Source organism: Aotus nancymaae, unplaced genomic scaffold (genome assembly GCF_030222135.1).
Source record: "Aotus nancymaae isolate 86718 unplaced genomic scaffold, 86718_ANA_hifiasm-v0.15.2.pri h1tg000011l, whole genome shotgun sequence".
NCBI lineage: Eukaryota > Metazoa > Chordata > Mammalia > Primates > Aotidae > Aotus > Aotus nancymaae.
This window is the reverse complement of record NW_026988422.1, coordinates 54,550,996-54,578,532: the sequence shown is the minus strand read 5'-3', so window position 1 is coordinate 54,578,532 and position 27,537 is coordinate 54,550,996. Positions and strand designations below refer to the sequence as shown.

The 27,537-nt window shown below is 41.4% G+C and overlaps 1 pseudogene; it reads left to right on the top strand.

Annotated features, from left to right (window-relative positions):
- Positions 1 to 27,537, top strand: LOC110569177 (putative transmembrane protein 183BP; annotated as a pseudogene).

The following is a 27,537-nucleotide window of genomic DNA, read 5'->3' as shown; positions in this document are numbered from 1 at the left end:
ATGGTTGTCAGCAACTCGGGGCAGGTGGTATCCCTGAATACCAACGGCAGCTCGCTCCACAGAAAGGATGAAGAGCTATCCCAGAGGCAGAACACAGCCTGTTAGCTGTTTTAACAGAAATCTAAGCTTCTTCTTATTTTTGTTGGAGGGAGTGATGGCAATGGTGACAATGGTGTTGGTATCACTGAGTATAAGAACAAATGCATAAATCAACAGTGACAACTGACTAATACATAAGCGAGAGAGCATTTGTGATCAATTCTGCAGAGGCCCACTCCCCCTCCTGGTGGTTTCTCTGTTCTTGGCAAAGCCTCTCACTTGCTTTATTTCTCAGCCTGAGCCAAAGCAATCCCTATAGTTCAATATAAATAATGAGGGTAACAGTGATAATAACAATAGCTCTCATTTATTGAGTGCTCCAAATGCTAGTCACTCTTCATATATTATTTATACTTCTTATAACAACTCTTTGAGGTAGTCATTATTATGTTCCTTTTTAGCCAAGGAAACAGAAGCCTCAGAGAGGTTAAGTGCCTTGCCCAAGTTTACACAGCACATAAGATAGTCTTGGACTCACACCTGAGTCTGCTTGACTCTGAAACCTGTGCTCTCTTCACTTTGTCTCTACGACACAGCTGTGATCCTTGACTGGGCTCTTGGCCCTTTGCCTGGACACTGTATCTAGGCCTTGGATGCTACTTTCCAGTCAGCTCCTGAGCTGCCTTGCTCCTGTCCTTCCCAGGTTTGCACTGCTTTGGCTTCTGTCTTTGCTAAGATGCTCACCTGTCTGGCCCCTGGAAACATATGGTGCTCACCTATTTCTTGTCAGTCCACATGGTTCTGCCCACAGGTTTTCTAATCTGACTGCTCATAAGCTTGCTTCCTGGGCCTGACTGATGAAGGAGTGACTTGATGCTCCCAGACTCTGGGTAACTGCCCCTCATTCTAGACCTTCCTGCCTCACAAGTAGAGTCTCCCATATCGTCCAGCCTGGCTCACCATTGCAGAAGACTGTTTCCTGCCTGTGTCAGAGAAACCAGCCCACCCAGGTTCTTCTATCTGCTCCTGCTGTGCTCTGTCTTGAATACTCTTCTTTTCCTTCAAAACCACATTCTATTGCCCAGCTCACACCTGACTCAAAACCCAACATAATGCCCACAGAGTAAGACCTCAACCTGAAATCATATCTTTTCACTATGTGACCTCACCGACCCTTTCAAGTTCCAACCTTATTTTCCAGCCAATTGTTTCCCATCCTTTCTCTGTGATTTTCTGCTAGGCCTTTTCTCCTGCTCTTCTCTGCCAGGAAATCTCATTTCCTCTGTGCTAGCTCAGGAGCATCCAAGATCTAGCATAAAATCCATCTTCTTTACAAAAATGGCCCTAATCCTCCCAGCTGGAAACGGTCTCTTCCATTCATTGATCTACTGTGGCACTGTATTTAGTGACACTTAACAATTTTCTGCATTTTGCCATTGTTAATTATGTACATATTTTTTCTCCCCTTTTATAGTATAAGGTCTCTGAGCACAACGAGCATCTGATATTTTTTCTTTTTGGTGGCTTTACAGTGCCTAGCAAAATGTCTTGTTCACAGTGAGTGCTTGATAAAAATTTACTAATCCATCAGATGGATGGATGGATGGATGGGAAGAAATTATAGGAATGGAAACCCTGGCTGAGTTTTTTCAGTCAGGTAGCCATGACAGGAGAAAGGCTTCACCTTCAGGGAAGCGTGTGATCGTAATCACCGATGGGAAAGAATAGCTTGAACCAGTTAACCACGCTGCAGGTAAAATCAGGCCATGTGTGTTTACCATGTTTTATGTTTACCAGGCTGCATCAGTAGGATGCTTTAAAATGTGGGACAGAAATCCCAACTCAACTTCAAACTAGCTTTTATCATAAGAAATGCATTGGCTTCAATATAGGATGTCAAAGGTTGGGTGGGGTTCAGCACTGGTGGATCCAGTGGCTCTTGCCAGCTCTCTGCTGTGCTATCCCCAGTGCTGACTTCACTCTGGGGAAAGATATCTGAGTTTTGGAGGGCTTCTAGTAGTTGCTGGGTTAATTGCTTCCCTTTTCACCTCCTACTAACTTCCTGCGATTCTTTCTGAAGGGTAAGAAAGCTTATTTTCCAGAAGTGCTTAGAAAACTCCTCTTTATGACTCATTGGTCCCAATTGGCCTTGGTCTGCCTACTCCAGGCCCGTTTACTAGCAAGGGGATGGGGTGGGGTTCAGATCACTCAGGGGCCACCTTGGAGCTGCAGTAGAACCTGTGAAGGAGAGTCACTACAACACCCCTTACACAGGAGACAATTTTATGGGGGCCACTTCAATGAAAGGTTGGCTCTTATGACCTCACTTTAGACAAGCAGTAAGCAATTCAAGAAGTGTCATCCAAGAGATCTCATTGTCATGAATTTTACAATATATCTGCTGGCCTAAGAGTCTTTTAGTGCTTCTTGTGCAAATCCATTGGTTAGTCAACAGGGTTTACGGAACACATGCTGTTTAGATAGTGTTGTTCTAAGCACTGTACAAAGTCAGGAAAACAAGACAATGTACTTACTTTTAAAAAAAGTTTTTTTTAGAGACAAGGTCTTGCTATGTTGCCCAGGTTGGCCTCAAACTCCTGGGCTCAAGCAATTCTCCTACATCAGTCTCCTTAGTCACCGGGATTACAGGCATGTGCTGCACTGCCTGGCTTATTTTTTAACAGTAGAGAGAGCATTGAGGAAAGTACTCCTATTTTGTTAATTCTGCTCAATTATTTTCCAGAGTGTAGAAACTGCTTGATGTCCTTCCTCCTTTCTTTGTCCCTCTCATTCAGCTCTCCCTTTCTTGTCACTAATTTACCCTTTTCTTATTCTTTCCTCATTTCAGGAAAGCAACATAGCAGAGATTAGGAATGTAGAATCTGGAGTCAGATTTCTTGGGTGGGAATTTTCACTTTGAGTTCTAGCTGTGACTTTCCAGCCATTACTTCATTTCTCTAAGCTTCTATTTTTCACTGGTAAATCATACCTAAAAATTATGCCTACCCTCCCTGGGTTATTCTGGAATTTAAAAAAGGAAGCACATTAAAAATGATTAATAATGGTTAATGATTTTTATTTTATTTATTTTATTTTTTTATTTTTTGAAAAGCCTACAGCATCCGGTATTCCCAGGCAGTCTCCCACCCAAGTATTTCATTTTCTTCTTTATTCTTTTTTAATTGTGTCACATTTTGTGTTCTCTTCCTCCCTCCTACATCCCACAGTGATAGGCTGATAGAAAATATTCAGAAATAGAGTGCACAGAATCAACTTCCTAGTGAGAAATGGAATGGAACCATTTCAGTTCCTTCTCTTTTCTTCATTATAATTCGAGTATTTAAAGAGTGCTATATGAATACATTTAAGGCAAAGATGGAAATGTACAAAACCAGTTGAGAGGAACACATATGTGATACATATGGAAGCAGAAGCATGAATGTTCTGTTCTGCGTAAGCATCCCCCAGCTGACAGTTCCAGCTTCATAGAGGCCTAGTTCATTCAACTGGTTAGAGCACCTTCTGATGTAACCAAGATCAAGGTTTCAATTCCAGAATGTGGTGAGCCTACTTTATCTATTTGATGGCTGCAGCCTGCTCTCCTGAACCTGGCCAGCCATCATCTGTAAATGCATCCATTGTTCAGAAGATGACCAATCAGAGGAATGTGGTTGAAACAATGCAAATGGATCACCTTACTAGGAAACCACACGGACAACAAAAAGTACATACTATCATGGGCGTGGGTTCGTTGTGTGATGTTTGTACATGAAAAAGGCACAGACCAAGACATCATTATAAAGTTCATGGAAAACCGATAGGTTTGAAGCTATAGGTTCCACAGCAATTGACAGCCTATAAAAAAGATTACTGCTACATCTCTTGTTTTTAATGCCCCTGCTCTCCTTAGAGACCATTTGGAGAATAACTTTCTGTTCCTGTAGACTAGACTCAATTGCTGGAAGTATCTCATATGGGAAGATTTTCCTGACATCTCCTTCTCCTCAACTGAATTTCTCTCCAACCCCCACCCCTTCTAGAGTTATGTGCTCTCTTTACTATGCTCCTTTTCTGTCATATTATGTTGGTTACTAAGTCAGCTTGGACTGCTGTAACATAACATGTTATGGCACTGGGTGCCATAATACCCAGTCTATGTTATGGATTGAGTGGCTTAAACAACAGAAAATTATGTTCTGACATGTCTGGAGGCTGGAAGTATGAGATCAAGGTGCCAGCATGGTCAGGTTCTTGTGCGGGCTCTCCCCGTGGTTTGTAGATGACTACCTTCTCTCTGTGTCCTCACATGGCATATATATGGGGGTGGGGAGAGAGTGAGAGAGAGAGACTGCAAGCTCTCTGGTGTCTCCTCTTATAAGGGTACTAATCCCATTATGAGGACTAATATGGTTTGGATGTTTGTCCCGTCCCAATCTCATGTTGAAATGTGATCCTCAGTGTTGGATGTGGGGCCTGGTGGGAGGTGAATGGATCATGGAGGTGGATCCCCTGTGAATGGCTTACCACCATTGCCTTGGTGATAAGTAAGCTCTTGCTCTGAGTTCACATGATGTCGAGGCCTTTAAAAGTGTATGGAGGCCAGACACCATGGCTTATGCCTATAATCTGAGCACTTTGGGAGGCTGAGACAGGAGGATCACAAGGTCAGGAGTTTGAGACCAGACTGGCCAATATGGGTGAAACCCTGTCTCTCCTAAAAATACAAAAATTAGCCGGGCATTGTGGTGGGCACCTGTAGTCCCAGCTACTGGGGAAGCTGAGGCAGGAGAATCGCTAGAACCCGAAGGGTGGAGATTACAGTGAGCTGAGATCGTGCCACTGCACTCCAGCCTGGGTGACAGAGTGAGACTCCATCTCAAAAAAAAAAAAAAGTGCACGGAAGCTTTCCCCATCTCTTGCTTTCACTCACACCATGTGATGTGCCGGCTCCTCTTCCTTTCTGCCATGATTTTAACTTCCTGAGGCCCTGACCTGAAGCAAATGCCAGCACCATGCTTCCTATACAGTCTATTGAACGGTGAACTAGATAAACCTCTTTTCTTCATAGATTACCCACAACTTCAAGTATCTCTTTACGGCAACACAAGAATGGCCTAGTACAAGAACCTACCTCATCACCTCATCTAAACCTAATTCCTTCCCAAAGGCCCCATCTTCAAATACTATCACATTGTGGGCAAGGGTTTCAATATATGAATTTGGGGAACACAATCACGACATAACAGTTACAATTCTTTTTGAGGCAATGCATGTTCCTTTGACATGAGTGATACTCATGTAACGTGGAAGTCACATTAATTCATACATGATTTTCCCGGCAACTTAGTATCAAGGTAAGCTTTTCCACATTTGCAGAAATAGCCTTAGCCATATATGAATACTTTCAGAACAGACTGGAATTGATAGTACAAGTTCTGCTTGGTTTAAGGGCTTTGAGTATTGCTGTCATTTCCACCAGGTAAACTATTCAAGGAAGCTAAGAGTAGAATGATGGAGCTGAGGAAACATTTCCCTCTACAGACACATTGAACAAAAGAAAGAGGCTACACCATGGATCATTCACAAATTTGATGAAAATGATCTAGAAGCTGTCTGGCCTAAAGCTGCCTCTGTATATATTTTAAGTCTGACCTAAAGGTTTCTCCATACACAGTGAACTGTAACCTAATTTGATGCATAAACAGACTGGTAACTGAGTCTCAGCCAATCACAGCAGCCAAATTTCAGTTAACCACAGTCCGCCAACTGTTCACACCAGGTTCAAATAGGGCAAATGCCCAGCTGTAGCCAATCCAGCCGTTTCTGTACTTCACTTATGTTTTCCACAGGTCACTTTCCTTTTTCTGTCCATAAACATTACCTGACCATGTGGCAGCCCTAGAGCCACTCTGATTCTGTTTGGGTTCTTGTGACTGTTCAATTCAATAACTTTTTTATTTTTTTGAGACAGAGTCTCGCACTGTCATCCAGGCTGGAATGCAGTGGTGCAATCTCTGCTCACTACAACCTCCGCCTCCCGGGTTCAAGTGATTCTTCTGCCTCAGCCCCCTCACCAAGTAGCTAGGACTACAGGCACTTGTCACCACATCCAGCTAATTTTTTTGTATTTTTAGTAGAGACAGGGTTTCACTTTGTTAGCCAGGCTGGTCTCAAACTCCTGACCTCATGATCCGCCTGCCTCGGCCTCCCAAAGTACTGATATTACAGGCATGAGCCACCGTGCTCGGCTGAGAATTTTTATTTATTCAATTAAACTTCGTTAAATGTAATTTGTCTAAAGTTTTTCTTTTAATCGATGGCATCAGAAGTGGATCCAAAGTAGAAAATTATAGTGAGATTTTCAAAATGGGGACAAGATCAAAGAAGAAAAAAAAAGACAAAGTAGAAAATTAGCTGGATGTGATAGCACGTGCCTGCAGTCCTAGCTACTAGGGAGGCTGAGGTGAGAGGATCACCTGATCCCAGGAGTTCAAGGCTGTTGTGAGCCGTGATTGCACCACTGTACTCCAGCCTGGACAACAGAATGAGACCCTGTCTCAAAAATAGAAAAAAAACCAACAAAATCCCCCACAAAGTAGAGCTTCTAATTACCCCCAGGAGGATGGAGTGACCAAGCAAGGTGCCCGCTGGGCCCGTGGTGTCCACTGCTCTCACAGCAACTGGGAATCCTGGACCAGTTCTGTCTTAGATTCTGAAGTACCACAGATGTGTGCTTTGTGCTATCTGAGTTTGAGCAAATTTTTTTATCTGGATTTGGTTCAGAAGTCACAACAAAAACTGGAGTCGGTCCAGGATCAAATCAGATTTGATAATTAACTGGACTGGATCCAGTTAGAACCCTCAGATGTCTGACTGGGTCAATGGAAACTGGCGGTAAATGGCAATTAGTGTTTTGTGTTCTTTCTCCTTTGTTTCTTTTTCTTACACACTTGGGTAGGGAAAAATCATGGGCTAACTTGGCCAAGAGGATCTTAGAGCCAAAGCCAGGAATCAACATAAAAATAGGATCTTTGGCTGGGCGCGGTGGCTCACACCTGTAATCCCAGCACTTTGGGAGGCTGAGGCAGGCGGATCACGAGGTCAAGAGATTGAGACCATCCTGGCCAACATGGTGAAACACGTCTCTTAAAAAAAAAAAAAAAAAATGGGATTCATAATTTTTGAAAAACTGAGTATTTCAAAACTGAGATCCCACCATTGCCCGAGAGCCTTGGCGACAGAGCGAGCACTCCACCTTCCTGGTATGCCTGCCTTTATGTATACATAGTATATAAGTATTAGGCAGCAGCGAATGCTTGCAAAAATGGAGAAATCTTGCTAAAGATGATTTAAAATTATGGTGGATCATTCAAATGAACAACACTGCACTTTAAGAAGTGCATTTAAAAATCAGGGCTCCTGAATTAGGTTCACCCGGGATGCCTATCGAAGCTTCTAAAAAAAATTTCAACATTTTCATTGCCTCTTTTAAAGGCTCTTTACAATAGACAACTAAAGGTCTCAAATGACTAATCGATAAGGGAAATGGAATTTGTTAACATTTTGGCTTAGTTACCATCCTGCCCCAAGGTGGAAAGTAAGCTGAATAAAGTGCTTATAAAAGGTAGGGCCTCAGGTAAAGTAGGCTTGTTTCTGTTTTTCAAAGCTATCCAGGCTGAGTCCAGGCATAGAGAATGCTTTCTCTGTCCTCTTCATTAATGGACACCACTCTAAACTCAGTAATTTAGCTAAGCAAGAGAAGCTAAGTTAAAAAGACCACCTATTGAACTAAATCCTTTCTGGCATTTATCTGGCTATTTTGAAACCCTTTTGTAAAAGAAAATCACATCTATGAAGGAAATCTCTATTTGTAAGAGTGTCTGCCTCTGTGCAACGGAAAGAGACAGAGAGAGCTAAGCCTCTGGAAACTCTTTAAATTGAAAAGGCATTGATTTAAATTTATCTAACAAGGTTTACCTTTGTTTAAGGTGCTTTTCCTGGTCATCTGGTCTTAGCTGGACCTTTACTTATACCCTCCTTCCTTGGTTTGGGCAAATGGTGGTATTTAGGCCTGAAGTAGGGAATGGTTGCGGGGAAAGATGAATGGGCCCTTAGAAAAATGAGTCATGGTCTGTGACAAGGTCTGTCTTGGTGTGATGCAACCTCCTCTCCAGTGATAACAGTCCATCTTCCCTGGTTTCTGGAACTCCCTAGGGGAGAATGTCAGAGGCATTTGAACCAGAGCAACTCCATCTTGAATAGGGGCTGGGCAAAATGAGACTGAAACCTACTGGGCTGCATTCCTAGACAGTTAAGGCATTCTAAGTTACAGGATGAGATAGGAGGTCGGCAAAAGATACAGGTCATAAAGACCTTGCTGTTAAAACAGGTTGCAATAAAGAAGCCAGCTAAAACTCACCAACACCAAGATGGCGATGAAATGCCAAGGCAACATCAGGAAGTTACCCTGTATGGTCTAAAAAGGAGGGACAATCCACCCCTTATTTAGCATATATAATCAAGAAATAACCATAAAAATGTGCATTTCTATGGTAGCCATTCTTTTGTTCTTTTGTTATCTTAATAAACTTGCTTTCACTTTGCTCTACGGACTCACCCTGAATTCGTTCTTGTACGAGAGCCAAGCACCCTCTCTTGGGGTCTGGATCGGGACCCCTTTCCTGTAACAACAGGATTGATGGCATTTGGATTCCTTTGGAAAATCTGTCTTTAGGCAAATAAGGAGAATTTTTAAAGCCTTGCTTTGCACACCTGTTAGTAGCAATAGTATACAAATGCAACATATTTTGGGGTCATATCTTCTGAACTTCTGAAACTGACTTTGCAAAAATTATAACCCAGGAAATTATGACAGTGAAAGAGATCAGACCTAACCGACTCCATCTTGCTTCTAACCATTAAGCTGTCCTTTTTCATCCCTGGGCATAGGCCGAACTAACCTTGGGAAGGAATTTAGTTTATAGTTTAACTCTGAAACAAAATTGATAACAGCCCTTTTCTGGAAAAAACAAAACAAACAAAAAAAAAACCCTTCAAAAAAAAAAAAAAAAAAGAAAGAAAGAGAAAAAATCTGGCTAGAGTCACAGAGGGAGCACAAAAATAAAACAAACAGATCAAAACCCTTCTTGTCTGGGAACCAGTCTGCCTTTACAGGACTAGTAAATTAGCCACAGGATTAGAAATTATGGTTTAGTGGCGATGTAGCCTCCAGCAGCAAGATTCTTAACCTCCCCAAATTGCTCCTGGGGAAAGCGTAACTATTGTAAAACCTAAGATCAGCGCTTTAGATGTTTTGCAGACCCTGCACTCCATGGATCAAGTGACACCACCCAGACTGGTAATCTGGTTGTACCAGTCTTGTGATCTCATCCAGGAAAAGAAGACAACAAGCAAGAAAACTCACTTGACCTCCCTGTGATTCCATCTCCAACCTGACCAATCAGCACTCCCCACTTTCCGAGCCCCTACCCACCAAATTATTCTTAAAAACTCTGATTCCTGGATGCTCAGGAAGACTGATTTGAGTAATAATAAAACTCCATCTCCCCCAAAGCCAGCTCTGCATGAATTACTCTTTCTCCATTGCAATTATCCTGTCTTTATAAATTGGCTCTGTCTAGGCAGCGGGCAACGTGAACTTGCAGAGCAGTTACACTTCTTCAATGGCTAGCTTTGTTTAATAAGCAATTCAAGCATAATGGTAAAGAATGAGTAATTTAGGTGAATGTGAATCACACAAAAATTTATAAATTAATTTATCATAGTTTCAAAAATCTTTTCCAGCAGCTTAAAATCTTAAAATTATGTTAAATTAATTAAAAGTCATCCAATGTCTGAATTATTTCTAAGTAAGTTAAAATACTGAAACATTTATTATTAAGCATAACTTTAGTTTACATACTTCAGCATCTTGTTTTTATAGAAGTTAAATACATAGAAGTTAAATATAGTTGGATCTGTTAAGAAACATAAAAATCTGGCTGGGCGTGATAGTTTATGCCTATAATCCTAGCACTTTGAGAGGCTGAGGCGGGCAGCTGAGGTCAGGAGTTTGAGACAAGCCTGGCCAACATGGCAAAACCCTGTCTCTGCTAAAAGTACAAAAATTAGCTGGGCATGGTGGCGTGCGCCTGTAATTCCAGCTGAGACAGGATAATCACTTGAACCCAGGAGGCAGAGGTTGCAGTGAGCTGAGATCACGCCACTGCACTCCAGTCTGGACAACAAAGCAAGACTCTGTCTCTAAATAAATAAATAAAAGAAACATAAAAAAATGAGGAAACCTAACTTTCTAAAAATTAGGAGATGGCCTTCATCTACAAATACTGATATAAAACAGTTCAAAATTGCTTCCTTGACTGTTCACTGGAAATTAATGTTACTAAGAGTTAAAATTATGATTAATGTATTAATTAAAATATAATACAGATATGTGTACTATATGTACTATATATGAAACAGGAGGAGTTCCCTTATCCCCTTCACAGGGTGTGTGACAGGGGTGTGGCTTGCTTCTTTGGTGCATTACTTCTCAAACCATAGGGGGAGCATGCAGGTGGGCAGGCCATGGAGAGCATTTTTTGGGCTCCAACCCCACAGCAGAGTCCAGAGTTGAGTGTTGACAGCTCTTGAAGCCCCAGTGGGTGTGTGTTACAGTGTGTTCTTTCAGCTTTGCCATCTGCTGGTGGCTTGTGTTAATCAGCTCAATTAGACCCTTCTCCTTATCGCAAAAACAGAGGGCTTTCTGTATCCTGGGTTCTTGCCCTAGTGTACTGGAAAAATCGGATCACATGTGGATTTGGAGAAGGAGTGCAAGGTTTTATTGAGTGGTGGAAGTAGCCCTCAGTGAGCTGAATAGGGAGTCAGAAAAAGGATGGAGTGGGAAGGTGGTCTTCCCCTGGACTTGAGCTGTCCAGCAGCCAGGCTCTCCTCCAACCGCCCCTGCCCGAATTCCCCTGGGCGTTGAATTGTTCTGCCATCAATGGCCTAGTGGTGTCTGTCTTCTGCTTCTCTCAGTATCCAGCTGCTTGTATGTGTACCCACTGGGGTCTCAAGTTTTTATGGGCACAGGATGGGGGGCGTGGTGGGCCAAAAGGCAACTTTGTGGGTGTGAAAATAGAAATCTGTTCTCATTTAGGTTCGTGGACACAGGGTTGAAGATGGAACCCTCACCAGGGACCCCACCCTTCTCTACCCAGCACTTCCCTGCCCCCCTCCTATATCATATGCACATATACAATAACATGTGTAATATATACATATAGTACATATGTGTACTATATGTATGTACTATATATGTATGTAATATACAAAATATATAGTACATATATGAACACAAAACACAAAGGTACTATACATATAGTATAGCATGCATGTAGTATAGTATGTACTATATATAGTATGGTAAATACTATACGTATACTACAAATATTCTGTATAGTGTAAGGTCTGTTCTCGCCAAGTTTAAAGAGAAGAAACTGAGGCCAGCACGAAAAGATCCAATGCGAAGGAATTTATTCAGGCTCCTGGACGAGGTTCTGAGGTGTGACAGGAGGGGCCGGAGAAGTCGCATGGACTCCTCTCAGACAGGGGGTTTTATAGGGAGTGAAACAGCTCGATTGGTTGTGGGAGAGCAGGACTGCTATTGGGTAAGTTACAAGCCTTTACCTAGGACTTGGCTTGTTGTTGGTTGGAATTACTCGGCTGCTATTGGTTGTTAAGACTCAGCTGCTATTGGTTGTTAAGAGGCTAGGGTTACCGCACCTTGTTTGCATACTGGGCTCTTTTAAGGGAAGGTCAGGCTGTGTGAGCATGGGAGAAGGGAAAAAGCCTGAGCATGCCTGAGCTTGCCTGAGCTCCTCCGGGCTTGTCCGAGCTTTTGAAAAAGAAGGGGGGGCGGTGTGTGTCCAAGCTCCCGGCAAGGCAACTGGCCTTACATATAGTACATATATTCTATATAGTACATATATATATATAGTATGTATGTACTGTACAGAATTGTTTCTTTTGTTTTTAGTTATATATATCTAAAATGTACTACTGATAAAGGCAGGAGGCAGACAAATGCTTAGGCAGATAGGGAAGAGTCCCCAGGCTAAAACCTCACTTTCAAGCCTAAAACAGCCTGAAGTCTGAAAGACTGGAGTGCTAGTCCCAAATGAAACCTGTGACCCAGAGGGAGAACTTCTGCCCTTGTTTGCTCACCCTTTTCCAATTGATTCTTCCCGAATAATGCCTTTTAACCAATAGAATGTTGCCTTTTCCAATACTACCTATGGCTTGCCTGGGCATGCCCACCTGTGCACTGGAGCATGGGGTGGGGCCATCAGGAATTCCTGCCTTATGCAGGGGAGGAGCCTGGCCTCATCAGCTCATGTGTGATGGCCCTGGTTTTCAATTGTAAGGGAGAAATCTGCTTGGAGAAACACTCTCTTTGCTGAGAGCTTTCCTTTCACTTAATAAATTTTGCCCCCCTCACCCTTCATTGTGTCAATGTGCCTAATTTTTCCTGGTCATGAGACAAGAACCCGGATTACGCTAACTAGGGAGCAAAAATCCTGCAACATTTTTGTGGCCTGTACAGGGATTTATCAGAAGGGTGAGTAAAATGCAGCCCCAAAAATATCTTTCACTTTAATTTCTGCGGTTTCTCATCCTCAGACTTCTTCTGAAGGCAGGGAAAGCTGCCCCCATCCCATCGCTCTCAGGGGTCGGGAATGTCAGCGTTGGTCCAATCCAGTCTTTTCTATGATATTTTCCTTTTTTTTTTTTGGAACTATAATAATGCCTTTTTTTCATTATTTTTTGTCAGAACCTAGTATAATGACACCCATCTTTTCTTTTATAATATTGGGAGTATTCTACCCTCACTCCAATGGCCACAGGCATGCACTTGGGACAGACAGGTGAGCAGCGGCTCGCCACCACCCGCTTCCCTCCCAGCTGGGGCACATGGCCATGTCTGCTGCGTACACGTGCTGTGTTCAGTGGTCACACAGTGTGGAACTGAGCCACAGCCACTGCCTGGGCCTCAGGGTGGTCTTGGGGGTCCAGGGCCCTTCAAGGCTGGCTGACCACTGTTCCCCAGCCTGTGCCCATGGAGTCTTCCCCTCCCCCAGCTGAGGGGTCCAGCTTGGTCTGAGCCTGAGGGAAGAAACGGGAATTAAAAGATTCTCTCCCTGTTGGAGAAACTATTTGCATTAGAATAAGAGGTTTCTTCCTCAAGGATCTTCCCCAGCCCTACACTTAAGCTGTTCTTTTTCCTTTTCTCCATCAGGTCAGGAGTTAATGGGTTGGTGGGAAGGTAGTTGCAGTTTTTGCCATTATTTAGCATGGTGGTGACCACAATTGCTTTTGCACCAACCTAATAACACAGCCCTGCAAATACAGGGGGCTTCTTCATGCCAGTTTTTTTTTTCTTGAAAGGTGAACTTCTGCATGCCAGACATTTTTTTTTTTTCTTGAAAGGCCTTTTAATAGGCCAGGACCCCAATTCACAAGACAGTGTTTTCTATCCCTTGTTGGAGGAGGACCCAATTCCATGGCTTCACCAGCAACTTAATGAGTCTGTGCACCAGCTGAGACACATTCTTGTCCCAAACTCAATTCCAAGCTTCAGGTTGAAGCTCTAGGAAAGAAAACTGGATCTGATGGCAATGGAAGTTAACAGACATAGCACAGGTAAGCATGTCTAAATTCTGCCAATTAAGCCAAGCCTCCTGTTTCATGGATAGAGGTTATGCTAGTATCCATGGCATAAATGAGGTCTAGGGAACTTGAAAGCTACTGCCAGCAGGGGGAAAGGCAGTGCGTAGATAAGAGTGGATAATCCCACCCCTGAGCCCCCCATTAACTTGGGTGTAAGGTCACGCTGACACTCATGGGCAGCACTCTGTCATTGTCACCAGGACTCAGGGATACAAGGAAAGAAACAAGGAAAGGGTTGCCTCTCTTGTCTCACCCTCACATACCCTGGATATTTGCTGGAAAGATAAGGGAACTAGGAATGATTTGCTCCCCTCTTTCCAGAGGAGTAGCCATTCATCTTCAGTCTTTACCCCTTTCAAATGCATCCTGAACCCCTGGGACTCCTTTGGAAAGAAATCAAAAACAAAAACAAAATTTCTTTATTTCCTTTTTTCACCTCTGTTCTCTCTTCTCAGATGGGTAAGTGTGTCCCCATACTACAGCATACTACCCTTGGATCCATCCTCCAAATTGGGAAAAATTAATATTCCAAACCTTAAACTGGTTGCCTTAGAATTGAACTCAGAGGAAGGGAACCCAGAAGGCTGACATTCTGGCAAAAGGGTTAAAGTTTTATCATTCATTCTTTTGGCCTCTCTCTCCCTGTACAAACCTAGAAAAGGAATGACAAGGATCACTGTTTATATTCTCTGTAAAGTTTTGGTTAATGAAAAAGGATTTGTGTGGTTGGTCTTAAGTCGTAGCCAATCTGGTGTGATTTGCATGCCTTTCTCTATGATTCTGTCAGGAAAGGGGTACCTTAGGACAGGATGTAGGCCTAGGACCCCATAAGCCTGCTGTTCAAGTCAGCCTGGCAAACTGGTCAGTAACAAACTTGGCTGCAGGACTCCATCTTGTTTTACGTCCTGTAACCACATGGCAGTACTTTGTTTTAGTCTCCACCATTTTACAGTGATGACCTGGTTCGGTCCTGACTTGAGAAATGAGTACTTTTGGGTTGATATCTGTGTGTGACTTTTGCCATTTGCTGATTCTTTTTCCCTCCATGAACAACTTCTAGCTCCGTTTCTTAAATCTTTCTTTCTCTGGGTTACTTTTAAAGGTCCTAGATTTTGTAAAAACTGCTTACTACCCCTTTGAAAATACTTCATACACTTGTGGTTAACTCATAACCTTAATTGAAGCTTGTTGTGAGGAGGGAGACCCAGGCATCTCAGATCAACTTCCCCTTTTTCCTAAGACTGTAAACTTCCCCTTTTCATTCCTAAGACTGTAAACCGAAGCCCTTTTCATATGTAATTCCTAAGACTGTAAACTGAGATCCTTTTCATATGTAATTCCTAAGACTGTAAACTGAAGCCCTTTTCATATGTAATTCCTGAGACTGTAAACTGAGATCCTTTTCATATATAATTCCTGACTGTAAACCGAAACCTTTTTCATATGTAATTCCTGAGACTATAAACTGAGACCCTTTTCATATGTTAAGCTATAAACCTAAGATTATTCCACATGTAACATCTAAAGTATAAGCCTATATAAAGATGGAACCTTCCTTTGTTGGGGGAGCTTGGCTGTTAGGCAACTATGCCACCTTGCTCCCGGCTAAATAAACTCCTTCCTCCTGTATTCGGTGTCCAAGAGATCCATTTCCCGTGGCCACTCCTGCTAAAGTTGGTTTCACCCATGGGGTTACTTTTGGTAATGTTCAAATGCCAGAAATATTGGCAGCTTGGCATGGCAAAAGTCAGGTTACAAGGGATTTAAAAGGACTTTAGGACTTTCTTAAAGAGCACTCAACTTAATTAAAAGTGGATATCCAAGTTACAGGTATATTTAAATGGCCTTTATGTTTCTCTCTTCTTGAATCTTGCTTTTCTGGAAAAAGGTTTTTTCCTAATTTGAATGAATTACTCTTCTCCCCCATGTCTTGCACCTCCTTTTAAAAAAAATCTTTTTTTTTTTTTTTTTTTTTTGAGGTACGGTCTCTCTCTTGTTGCCCAGGCTAGAGTGCAGTGGCACCATCTCAGCTCACTGCAACCTCCACCTCCCAGGTTCAAGCAATTCTCCTGCCTCAGCCTCTTGAGTAGCTGGGATTACAGGTTCATGCCACCATGTCAGGCTAATTTTTGTATTTTTAGTAGAGATGGGGTTTCACCATGTTGGTCAGGCTGGTCTTGAATTCCTGATCTTGTGATCCACCTGTCTCAGCCTCCCAAAGTGCTGGAATTGCAGGCATGAGCCACTGTGCCCAGCTTGTCTTGCACCTCTTAATGAGAGGCCCTAAGTTTACTTCTGTTGGCCTGGGACTCCTTGGGAAAAATGAAAAAAGGTGCCACAGATTCCAATTTGGGAGAAACCTCTCTTTCTTTCATGGAACCCCAGGAATTAGAGACAGGCCAATTTGTATCAAACTTTATTTTTGTCTTCCAGCTATACCTGTGTATCAGGCCCTGTTTCTAAAAGGGCTCCACCCTGAGACCAATAATCCAATTGAGAAACTGGCAAATGAAAAATCTTGCAAATACTGGATCTCTTTTTGTCTGTCGTATAGTTATATATGTATTATGTGTGTGATGTTTATATAAAAGAGCTCTAATTAATTGACCTAAATAAATAAATAAGCACTTAGATCAAATATTTTTTGAAGGAAAAGTAAAAGCTGTGATACCTTTTAGTTCACATGTGACTTTAATCTTTGAGAAATAAAACATCTTAAGGATTATTGGTAAAAGATGCAAATATTGTTAAAATGTAAATAGGTGGTCCAAATTATGCAGGTCAGATATTAGGTTTGCTAAATGTTTTAAGGTTATAAACTCCTTTGGCTTTGGAAAACTGTTTGACTTGCCTGCTTCACAATTGGTAAGGCCTGGGGACATATGGAATTAACCACACCCTTAACTACACTGGAAGAAGTCACATTTCATTGGCTCCTAGTGCATAATTTAAACAACTTAAATTGATAAGAGTTATCTTATAACATGTAATTGAAACTACAGATAATAGATTTACCTGCAAGGTGTGTAAGAACAGTAAAATGTGTTTTTCATAAGAGATTATATGAAGGTATGGAAGGCCGGGCGCGATGGCTCATACCTGTAACCCTAGCACTTTGGGAGGCTGAGGTGGGTGGATCACCTGAGGTCAGGAGTTCAAGACCAGCCTGGCCATCAGGGTGAAACCCCATCTTTTAAAAAAAAAATAAAGCTAAAGGCTTAAATAAGTTGTAGAAGGTTTCTAAAAATTAATCTTGCAAAAGAAATTCTGTGTGTAAACATTAAATACATTCAAAATGGTATAATATGGTTTTTCTGTAAATTGAGCATTGAAATAAAAGAATAAGTTTTCCTTAAGGTGCTAATCTGCTCTTTAGCAAAATTAGTAAAAAGGGCTATAAAAGAATCTTATAAGAATCTTACCTCATGGTCAAATGGTTAAGATTAGATAGACTTGTCTTTAAGGTTTCATTAGAAAATTGGGGTTGACATTAAGAGTAAACTAATGTAAGGGTAAAATTTGGCTTTTTTTCCCTTGTACAAGATTTTCATATAATAATAAAGGATAATGAGGTTGGTCACTGTGGCTCATGCCTGTAATCCTAGCACTTTGAGAAACCAAGGAGGATGAATCATGAGGTCAGGAGTTTGAGACCAGCCTCACCAACATGGTGAAACCCCATCTCTACTAATAAAAAATACAAAAATTAGCTGGGCATGGTGACACATGCCTGTAATCCCAGCTACTCAGGAGGCTGAGGCAGGAGAATTGCTTGAACCTGGGAGGTGGAGGTTGCAGTGAGCCGAGATTGCATCACTGCACTCCAGCCTGGGTGACAGAGTGAGACTCCATCTCAAAAAACAAGCAAACAAAAAAAATGGATAATAAAAGATTTTTATTTGCCTTGTGAATAGACTGCCAAGGAAAAGAAAGAGAAGACAGGAGACAAATTTTTTGGAACGCCACGTCTTTCCTCTTAATGAGTAAAGGTGTTTGCCTTGTTTCAAAATTTTTGAATCATAATTTTGACAAAATAAATAATTTATGGTAATCTGGAGTTCTGTTTTAAAGTACCAAGTACTTTGAACCTCTAACATGTTTAATAGGTTCCCCAAAATCAAATTTCAATTTCAAAATTGGCTTTCCTGACCCCTAGCTTTTGTGTGCTATAGAGGGCCCCTACTGCATCCAAAAGAGAGGTTAAATAGGATTATTTGGCATGTTTAAGTGTGTGGGATTGCCAAAATGAGGCTTAATATTCATCAGGTTATATTTCAGTAAATAACATTAATATATGTTCCAAAATTGTATGGGATTTCTAAAATTCTAATGTCTGAGTATATGCTACCAATCATAATTAAGATTTTTACAGTAAGTTATTATAAACCACAGAGATAACCAAATATCTTTGTCAATCATGTATTTACCTGTAATGACTCTGGACATTTTGTTATTCACAGACAATTGTTTCCTTGTTTAGATCTTCTTCAAAAGGTAGTTTATAATCAGCTATAGAACTTTGACAGGTGCTCTCAAATGCAGGTTTCTGATAACTTTGGAGATTGTGACATTTGAATGGTAGAAAAACACACAGGACTCATGAAGAATTAAAATGTTTAGGAATATCAAGCAGAACAAGGGTTAACAGAATGAACTAAATTAATAGAAAGCTGAAGTAATCTTTTTTTTAACTTTTGCTTGAAACATTGCTTATCTTTGTTTTGTTTTTCAGAGTTAAAGACACTTTCATTTTGAGCTATTTACAGTCTTTAATAATTGAGTAAGTTATATGCCTGTGAACAAAATTTGGAGCATGTTTGTTTCTCTTTGCCTGATTCTTCTAGAATTTGGAAACTATTTGGGAGTATTCTTAACTTAGAGCAATATAGTTGTTTGCATCAGTGCAATAAGAATCCATTTTCTTTTGCAACAGGATGCAATTGAGTTTGCTTTCCTTTAAGGAATCAAGCTCTACTTGCAGAGCTGATAAAAGCCCCTTGGGAAAACTGGCCTGATACCTTGTCTACACAGTCCCTATACAGGGTTCCTACTGTGTATGGGGGGTAAAGAATATCACTTTCTAACAGGCCCAGGAACCCCATATTCTTGGAACCTCAAGAAGAAAGGAATTTACCCAACTCATAGGTATTTGGAGTACAAACCCATGGCTGAGCTTGGTTTTAAAAGGTCTTATCTGAGATTCCCTGTGGAACAGAGTTCCATCAAAGCCAATTTGAAAAGCCTATGTAAAAATAATTATTCTTGCTGCCTTTATGCAAATAATCAGGCCAAATATAAGACTAAAGTTTATTTTGCAAACAACTCAGTCCTATCATGATGTGTTTTTAACAAAAATGAGGACTAGAGAGAGAGAAATTATGTCTCAAACCTTATCATACATCTGTCATTAAATTGTAGACTCATTGGTTGTTTTAAAGCTTTTTTGTCTACATTTTAGACTAACCCTGCTTATTCCTGTGAATCAACTAGTGACCTCCTCCTGCAGCTCAGAAAAAAACAAAAAGGGATGGTTAATGTAAAAATCTGGTTCAATATTCTAGTTCTAGGCAATTATCCTGCAAATCCTGCCAGGTGATAGGAGTAAATAGGGTGCCCATAACCTGGAGGTTTCCTTTTTGGGAAAACAAGACCAAGGGAGCTAACAAAAGTCAAGCTCCATGCACCCAAATCTTAGCAGGTGTAACTATAGCCACAAGTTATCTGGATGTGCTGGTAGCTTTGGGTTTTTGAGCTGCCCTTACTCCCCACCCCACCTGCCACCTTTTGTCTCATTTTGATACATGTCTTCTAATAACTCAGTTTGTCTCTTCTCATCTTCAGATCATCAAACTCCAAATGTTCATGCAACTGGAGCCTCAGATGATGCCCCCGCCGCCTTTTTTTTTTTTTACTGGGGATCCTTAGACAAGCCTCTGAGGGAAATCTGACTGCTGTTTTCTCAAAACAGCACTCCCTGCCAGCAGAAAGCAGTTAAGATCGATCTTTATTCTTATTCTAAGGGCAGTTAGATGTACCTCTTAGAGGGTGGAATGATTAATAGATGCTGAAGGTAGACAAATGTCTAGGCAGATAGGGAAGTGTCCCTGGCCTAAAACCCTATCTTCCAGTCTGAAACATCCTGAAGGCTGAAAGCTGGACTGATAGTTGTAAGGCCGGTTGCCTCACCGGGAGTTCGGACGCACACCCGCCGCCCTTTTTTCCAAAAGCTCGGACATGCTCAGACATGTTCCCTTCTCCTCTTCTTGCACAGCCTGGCTTTTCCTTAAGGAACCCAGTATGCAAGCGGGGTCTTGTGATTCTAGCCAATAGTAGCCAAGTCTTTCTAGCCAATAGCAGCTGAATAATTCTAGCCAATAGCAGCCAAGTCCTGTATGCAAACAAAGGCTTGTAACCTTAACCAATAGTAGTCCTGCTCTCCCAAAACCAATCAAGCTCCTTCATTCCCTATAAAACTCCATGTCTGAGAGGAGTCCGTGTGACTTCTCCAGCCCCTCCTGTCAGACCACAGAACCTCGCCCAGGAGCCGATTAAATTTCTTTATTCCAATAACTGGCCTCAGTTGCCTCATTCGAACCTCGCTTGCTTCATTCAAACCTTACACTAGTCCCAGATGAAACCTGTGACCCAGTGGTAGAACTTCTGCCCCTCTTTGCCCACTGTTTCCTAATTGATTCTTTCTGAATAATGCCTTTTAACCAACCGAATGCTGCCTTTTCCAATACTATTTATTGGCTTGCCTGGGCATGCCCACATGTGCATTGGAGGATGGGTTGAGGCCACTAGGAATTCATGCCTTATGCAGTGGAGGAGCCTGGCCTCATCGGCTCATGTGTGGTAGCCCTGGTTTCAATTGTGAGGGAGAAATCTGCTTGGAGAACACCTCTCTTTGCTGAGAGCTTTCCTTTTACTTAATAAATTCTGGCCTCCTCACCCTTCAATGCGCCTGCATGCCTAATTTTTCCTGATTGTGAGACAAGAACCTGGATTTAGGTGAACTAAGGAGCAAAAATCCTGCATCACTACATATATGTAATATATAGTAATCTGGAGTTCTGTTTCATAGTATTATGTAGTATGTAGTAGTACATATTACATATCTGTAACTAAAAACAAGAGAAAGAATTCTGTATGCAAAGTGTGTAAGAAAAGTGAGGTATGTTTTTGGTGAGCAAGTTTATAAGGAAGGTATAAAAATGAGGTTTTGTTAAAAGAAAAGTAATTTTGTCTAGTTAGGTCATCTAAAGGTTGTTTCAAAATGAAGGAAGAAAGAAGTAGTATAAAAAATAGAATGAGTGTTAAAAGTTTAAAAAAGAAAGAACAAGAGTAAAAGAATTTTTTTGTGTTTAAACTAGATTAAATTAATTTATTATAAGGATTGAAACAGTATTAAAAGTAAATCTAATATAAAACTATAATTTCATTTTTTAAACAAGAGTTTCGTGTAGTATTAAGATACAGTAAAAGATTTTTGTCTTCTTTTTGAGTAATCTGCAAAAGAGAAAGAGAGAGAGAGAGAAACCAATTTTGTGTGCCCTATGCTACCTTTGTTAGGTCTTTGGAAAAACGAGTCTCCTCTCTATCAAGGGGTAAAGAGTTGTGCTTTTTAAAATCTTTTTTTTTTTTTGAGATGGAGTTTTGCTCTTGTCACCCAGGCTAGAGTGCAATGGCACGATCTCGGCTCACTGGAACCTCCACCTCCTGGGTTCAAGCGATTCTCCTGCCTTAGCCTCCTGAGTAGCTGAGATTTAGGTACCTGTCACCATGCCCAGCTAATTTTTGCATTTTTAGTAGAGATAAAGTTTCACCGTATTGGCCAGGCTGGTCTCGAACTCCTGACCTCAGGTGATCCTGCCCGCCTCAGCCTCCCAAAGTGCTGGGATTACAGGTGTGAGCCACCATGCCCAACCAAAATTATTTAATTTTGACTTTGGCTAAATTAGTGACTGTTATTTTAGAATGACCTATGATTTGTTTTTGATCAATCTTCTAAACCCTTGACATATTTGGCAGGCTTCTCAAAATCAAATTTCAAGATCAAAATTAAGCCTTTTTAACCTCAAACTAACTTTGAGATGTTCCAGAGGGCCCATGAAGCATACTAAAGAAAGATAATAAACAGGCTTACTTGATATGTTAAATTTATAAGAAGTATTGTCATATAAAAAGTGGTGTTTGCCTGGTGCTGTTGCTCACACCTGTAATCCCAGGACTTTGGGAGGCTGAGGTGGGTGGATCACGAGGTCAAGAGATCAAGACCATCCTGGCCAATATGATGAAACCCCATCTCTACTAAAATACAAAAATTAGCTGGGTGTGGTGGTGCATGCCTGTAGTCCCAGCTACTCAGGAGGCTGAGACAGGATAATTGCTTGAACCCGGGAGGCGGAGGTTGCAGTGAGCCAAGATCACACCACTGCACTCCAGCCTGGCTCCTGGTGACAGAGCAAGACTCCGTCAAAAAAAAAAAAGTGGTGTTTAATCTTTTTTTGAGTTATATTTGTATGGATATGTTATTAATATGTGTTCCAAAATTGTACGTGCTTCCTAAAATTCTGATATATCCTGGTATATTATCAATCATAATTATGATTATTATGTTAAATGATTGTAGATGACAAAAATAACCAGATTTCCTTGTCAACTGTGTCTTTAACCATGACGATTTTAAGTCTTGTTGTCCATAGTTAATTGATCAATTCTGATACTTTATCCCGAATGTTCTTTAAAAACCATTGTAATTCTATTTGTATATTCAAATAGGTTGTATATTCAAAGAGCTTCATGAAAAAGATGGTGTTCACAGTCTGGATGTTTGTAACCCCCACATCTCATGTTAAAATTTGATCACCCATTTTGGAGATGGGGCTTAATGAGAAGTATTTGGGTAATGGAGACAGATCCCTCATGAGTGGCTTGGTGCCATTTCTGTGGTAGCAAATGAGTTCTTGCTCTATTAGTTCACATGACAGCTGATTGTTTAAAAGAGCATGGCATCTTTCCACTGTCTTTCTTTCTTCCTCTCCTGCCATGTGACATGCCAGCTCCCCTTCTCCTTCTGCTATGATTGGAAGTTTCCTGGGGTTCTTACTAGGGCAGATGCCAGTGCCATGCTTCTTGTATAACATCCAGAGTACTGAGCCAAATAAACCTCGCCCTAAATTACTCAGCCTCAGGTATTCTTTTATAGCAATGCAAAATGGACTGATACCAATGGAAAGACTTCTGATAGCCTTAAATTCATATGACTGGACTGTGTAAGAATCCCCCAGACCTCTAATGAAGAGATTTACTGGTTTATAAAACTGCTAAGCAGGACAACAATTAATTAAATACAAAAAAAAAAAAAAATACAAGTCATCCAGTACTGAAATTGTTAAGATATGCAATTTAAAGGAACTCCATGATTCAAGTCAAATTATTGTATGATAGCACATTCAGTAAACAGTGCTATGCACCTGAATTAAAGAAATAAAATTGGTATTTAAAAGGCTATAAATGGCTGGGTGCAGTGGCTCACACCTGTAATCCCAGCCACTCTGTGGGGGCCAAGGTGGGCAGATCACTAGAGGTCAGGAGTTCGAGACCAGCCTGGCCAACTTGGTGAAACTCTGCCTCTACCAAAAAATTAGCTGGGTGTGGTGGCATGTGCCTGTAATCCCAGTTACTTGGGAGGCTGAGTCAGGAGAACTGCTTGAAGAGGTTGCAGTGAGCCGAGATCACACCACTGCACACCAGCCTGGGCAACAGAGTGAGACCCTGTCTCAAAAAATAAAATAAAATAATAAAATAAAAAGGCTATAAATCCAATTTTAAGCATGGACTCATGGAGAGCCAAGGTGGCTGCCTGGTCCTTCCTGAGTACTTAATGCTTTCATTATTAAAAGCTGTGCACTCCATGGCTCATCATGGAAGAGATAAAATAATCCAAATAATGAACAAATATACGCATTGGTGTGGTGACTGTTCTAAAATTGTTAAAATGGTTTATGACCAATGTTTGGTTTATTACATTTAGAATCCTGGAAAGACAAAACTTTAGGTACGGGCAGTTTGGACATTTAGAGTGCTCTTCTTTCTTTTTCTCTCTCTCTTTCTCTCCTTCTTTCTTTCTTTCATCCGTCTTGCTCTGTAGTCCAGGCTGCAGTACAGTGGTCTGGGCTCACTGTGACCTCTGCCTTTTCGGTTCAAGTGATTTTCGTGCCTCAGCCTTCTATAGCTTGGACTATAGGCGTATACCACCACACCTGGATAATTTTGGTATTTTTAGTAGAGATGGGGTTTCCTGATGTTGGCCAGGCTGGTCTTGAACTTCTGTTCTCAAGTGATCTGCCCATCTCGGCCTCCCAAAGTGTCGAGATTACAGTTGTGAGCCACTGCGCCCGGCCTCAGTTGCCGTTTTCAGTGCATGTTTCTTCGTTGTTTAGAAGCTTTCCTGGGGCCAGGCTTGGTGGCTCATGCCTGTAATCGCAGCACTTTGGGAGGCCGAGGCGGGCGGATCACAAGGTCAAGAGATCAAGACCATCCTGGCCATGATGAAACCCCGTCTCTACTAAAAATACAAAAATTAGCCGGGTGTGGTGGCACGCGCCTGTAGTCCCATCTACTTGGGAGGCCCAGGCGGAAGAATCGCTTGAACCCAGGAGGCAGAGGTTGCAGTGAGCCGAGATTACGCCACTGCACTCCAGCCCGGGTGACAGAGCAAGACTCCATCTCAAAAAAAAAAAGGAAGCCAATTCTATAACAGTAGCTAAAAGTTATTAGAAAATGTTTTCTCATGGGGTATTCTCAAAGAACTCTCTAGGGATAAAGGTACTTGTTTCACTGGGCAAGTTGTAAAACAGTTAAATAAAGTATTACAGATTTAATAACCTTATATGAAGCTAACTGATTTGACTGAATTGCCTTGGTATTGCAGATTTATAAAAGATATTGCAGATTAATAAAAGTCAGATGAACTTACAGTGGAGATCGTAAGTTGACCCACTTATAAAGGGTCCTAAATTCTGATATAACTAAATGATGCAAGGCTTTGATTCATTATGTCAAAGTGTAGTTTCACCAGGTAAAGGAAGCTTTTCAGAATGCACCGACCAAGAGCAATCAAATCCTTCATGATCTAGAACCCAGAGATTTGGTTTTCTGGAAATGGTATCAGAGAAAGACTGCCTTTGTCACTCACTCTTCAGCCAAACTTGGGGACCTTGATACTTGAATCCATATCTCACAATTCAAAAAGGGCCCCTCCAGACTCTTGGAACTATGTATACCCAATGAGACTTTAAGGTAAAGCTAACCAAGGAAGTTTCTCCCCAGAAGCAGATGGCATCCAAGACATAAGCAGCTTCCCCAAGATCACAGATCAAAACTTCTCTGCCATCATGAAATTCTTACTTCTCTTAATCTTTCCTTACATATGCCTACCTCTTGCACTTGGCAGGATAATGCCATAATTAGAATTTCACAATGAGGAGCTTTTATGGGTAACTTCACGGAGTGTTGAATCTGTCATGCCAAACCCAGATCCTTACATGGCCTAAGGGATCCTTTAGTTAACCTGGTGGGTAATTTTGGCAACGTTCCTAATATAACTGTTGTTCAAATTGTACTAGTAGTAAGATTTCTAAACTCACTTGCTCTCACTCCCTGTTTTGATTTCACCCAGTAATGGGAAACTAAAACCATGACCAATGAGTATATCACAAGACAGGTTTACACCAAAGCCCAAATGGAATTTCTTGCAAACTGACTTATGTGTCAGGATATTATAGAACTCTTTTAACCCATAACTCTTCCTCAGGCCCTTAGTTTGAAGTTACTAATTTCACCATTCCAAGTAATACATCCATGAACAATAGAACTGGAAAAGGGACCTTGTGTCTATCCATGGGGTACACCTTTATCTGTGGAGGATTTTGCAGCCAGCCTTACACATGGGCAACATATGCCTTGATGGACTGAGCATGAAGAGCCACTGTTAGATCTCTTTTCCATGGCTTGGAGTAAATATAAATGAGGCAATAATTAGAAATGTATTCCTGGCTGGGCATGTTGGCTCATGCCTGTAATCCCAACACTTTGACAGGCCAAAGTGGGAGGATCACTTGGGTCTAGGAGTTTGAGACCAGCCTAGGCCACATAGTGAGACCCTGTCTCTACAAAAACATTTTAAAAACTTAGCTGGGCATGGTGGCACATGTCTGTACTCCCAGCCACTTGGGAGACTGAAGTAGGGAGTATTGCTTAAGCCTGGAAGTTGAGCAAAGCCCTGTCTTATTAAAAAAGAAAAAAGAAAAGAAAAGGAAAGAAAAAGAAAGAAAGAAAGAAAGTCCTTACATTCTATTGCAAATTCTATTGCAAAGGCTATGGTTGCATAACAGACTTCTTTAAATTCTCTTGCTAAAATTGTACTAGATAATAGAATTGCTTTAGATTCCCTACTGGCTGAACAGGGAGAAATGTGCAGTTACTGACACTTTTTGCACATGGATGAATATACTGGGTATTATAGAGACTCATTTGCAGAGGATTAATGAACAGGCTGCTTGGTTAAAATAGGTACACTCTTTGTCTGGCTTACTCTTTGATCTATTTGATTTTTGTTTGTTTGGTTCATGGGGACCCTAGCTGAGGAGTGTACTGCAAACTGTTGGCATTATCCTCCCAGTGACAGTAGTCTCCATGGTGCACTGTATCTTCTCAAAAGTTTTAAATGTTTGTTAACATGGCAGCCATCTGTAGAATGTCAAATTGTAGCTCTTTGGCTAGAATGACAAAAACTCAAGAAATGCATGATCATGAGGATATCATAACCTATGAATGACATGCTGAGATGATGGTAATTGAAAGTAGTTCTCTAAATTACCAAATGATGGTAATTGAAAGTAGTTCTCTAAAGCCTTAGGTTTTGGTCATAATCTGACCTAGGAGAGAACCTGACCAAAAGAAGGGAATTGTTTTTTTTTTTTCATTTCATAAATAATGTACTTTATTTTATTGCATATGGCTATTAAGGAGGGCATCCATGATCAATACAGACTAAATACAATGCACTATTCTAGTCCAGTTTATTCTCGTCTCCAGCAGCATCACATTGACCCCTATATACAGCGTGTACAGTGGGGGAATTGTTAAATAAATTCATTGTTTTGCACTGAGATCCTGTCACTTGCACTGCTGCCTTTTGGAGCAGGTTGTACTGAAGGCGTTCCACTCTGGATGCTTCCTGCCTTTGCACCTGCGACCAGAGTCAATGGAGAAACTGTACTGTCTCCAGGCTTCTGTGATCTGATCTCTGTAGCATATGTATGAACCATTTGCTGCTCAAGTCTCTGAGAGTCCAACCATTTCAGAAAACACTTCCAGTTGGGAACAGACAGGAACCAATGTAAGAATTCAACTTCAAGTTCAAAAACCAGTCCCCTAGGTTACAGAGCAAGAGTATAGGAGAATTGCAACCTCCTTATCAGCCTGAACATGTTCATACCAAGCCAGACCAGGACTGCTGCCCGCTGCAGGTCACCACCCTCAATTTCATCTTTATTCCAATTGTCAGGAGAACCATATTTACCCTGTTTACTATTAGTGTGAGTATGGACATGCAGCATCATCAAAACTTGTGTTCCAAGGTTCTCCTGTTCATGGTGGTGGGAAACTGCACAGTGCTCAGGGCATGCCAGTCATCCTGGACCCAGTGCACAGCATTTGACTCTTCGGTGGCATCCTCAGTACCCGTTCTCCCTGAGACCATAG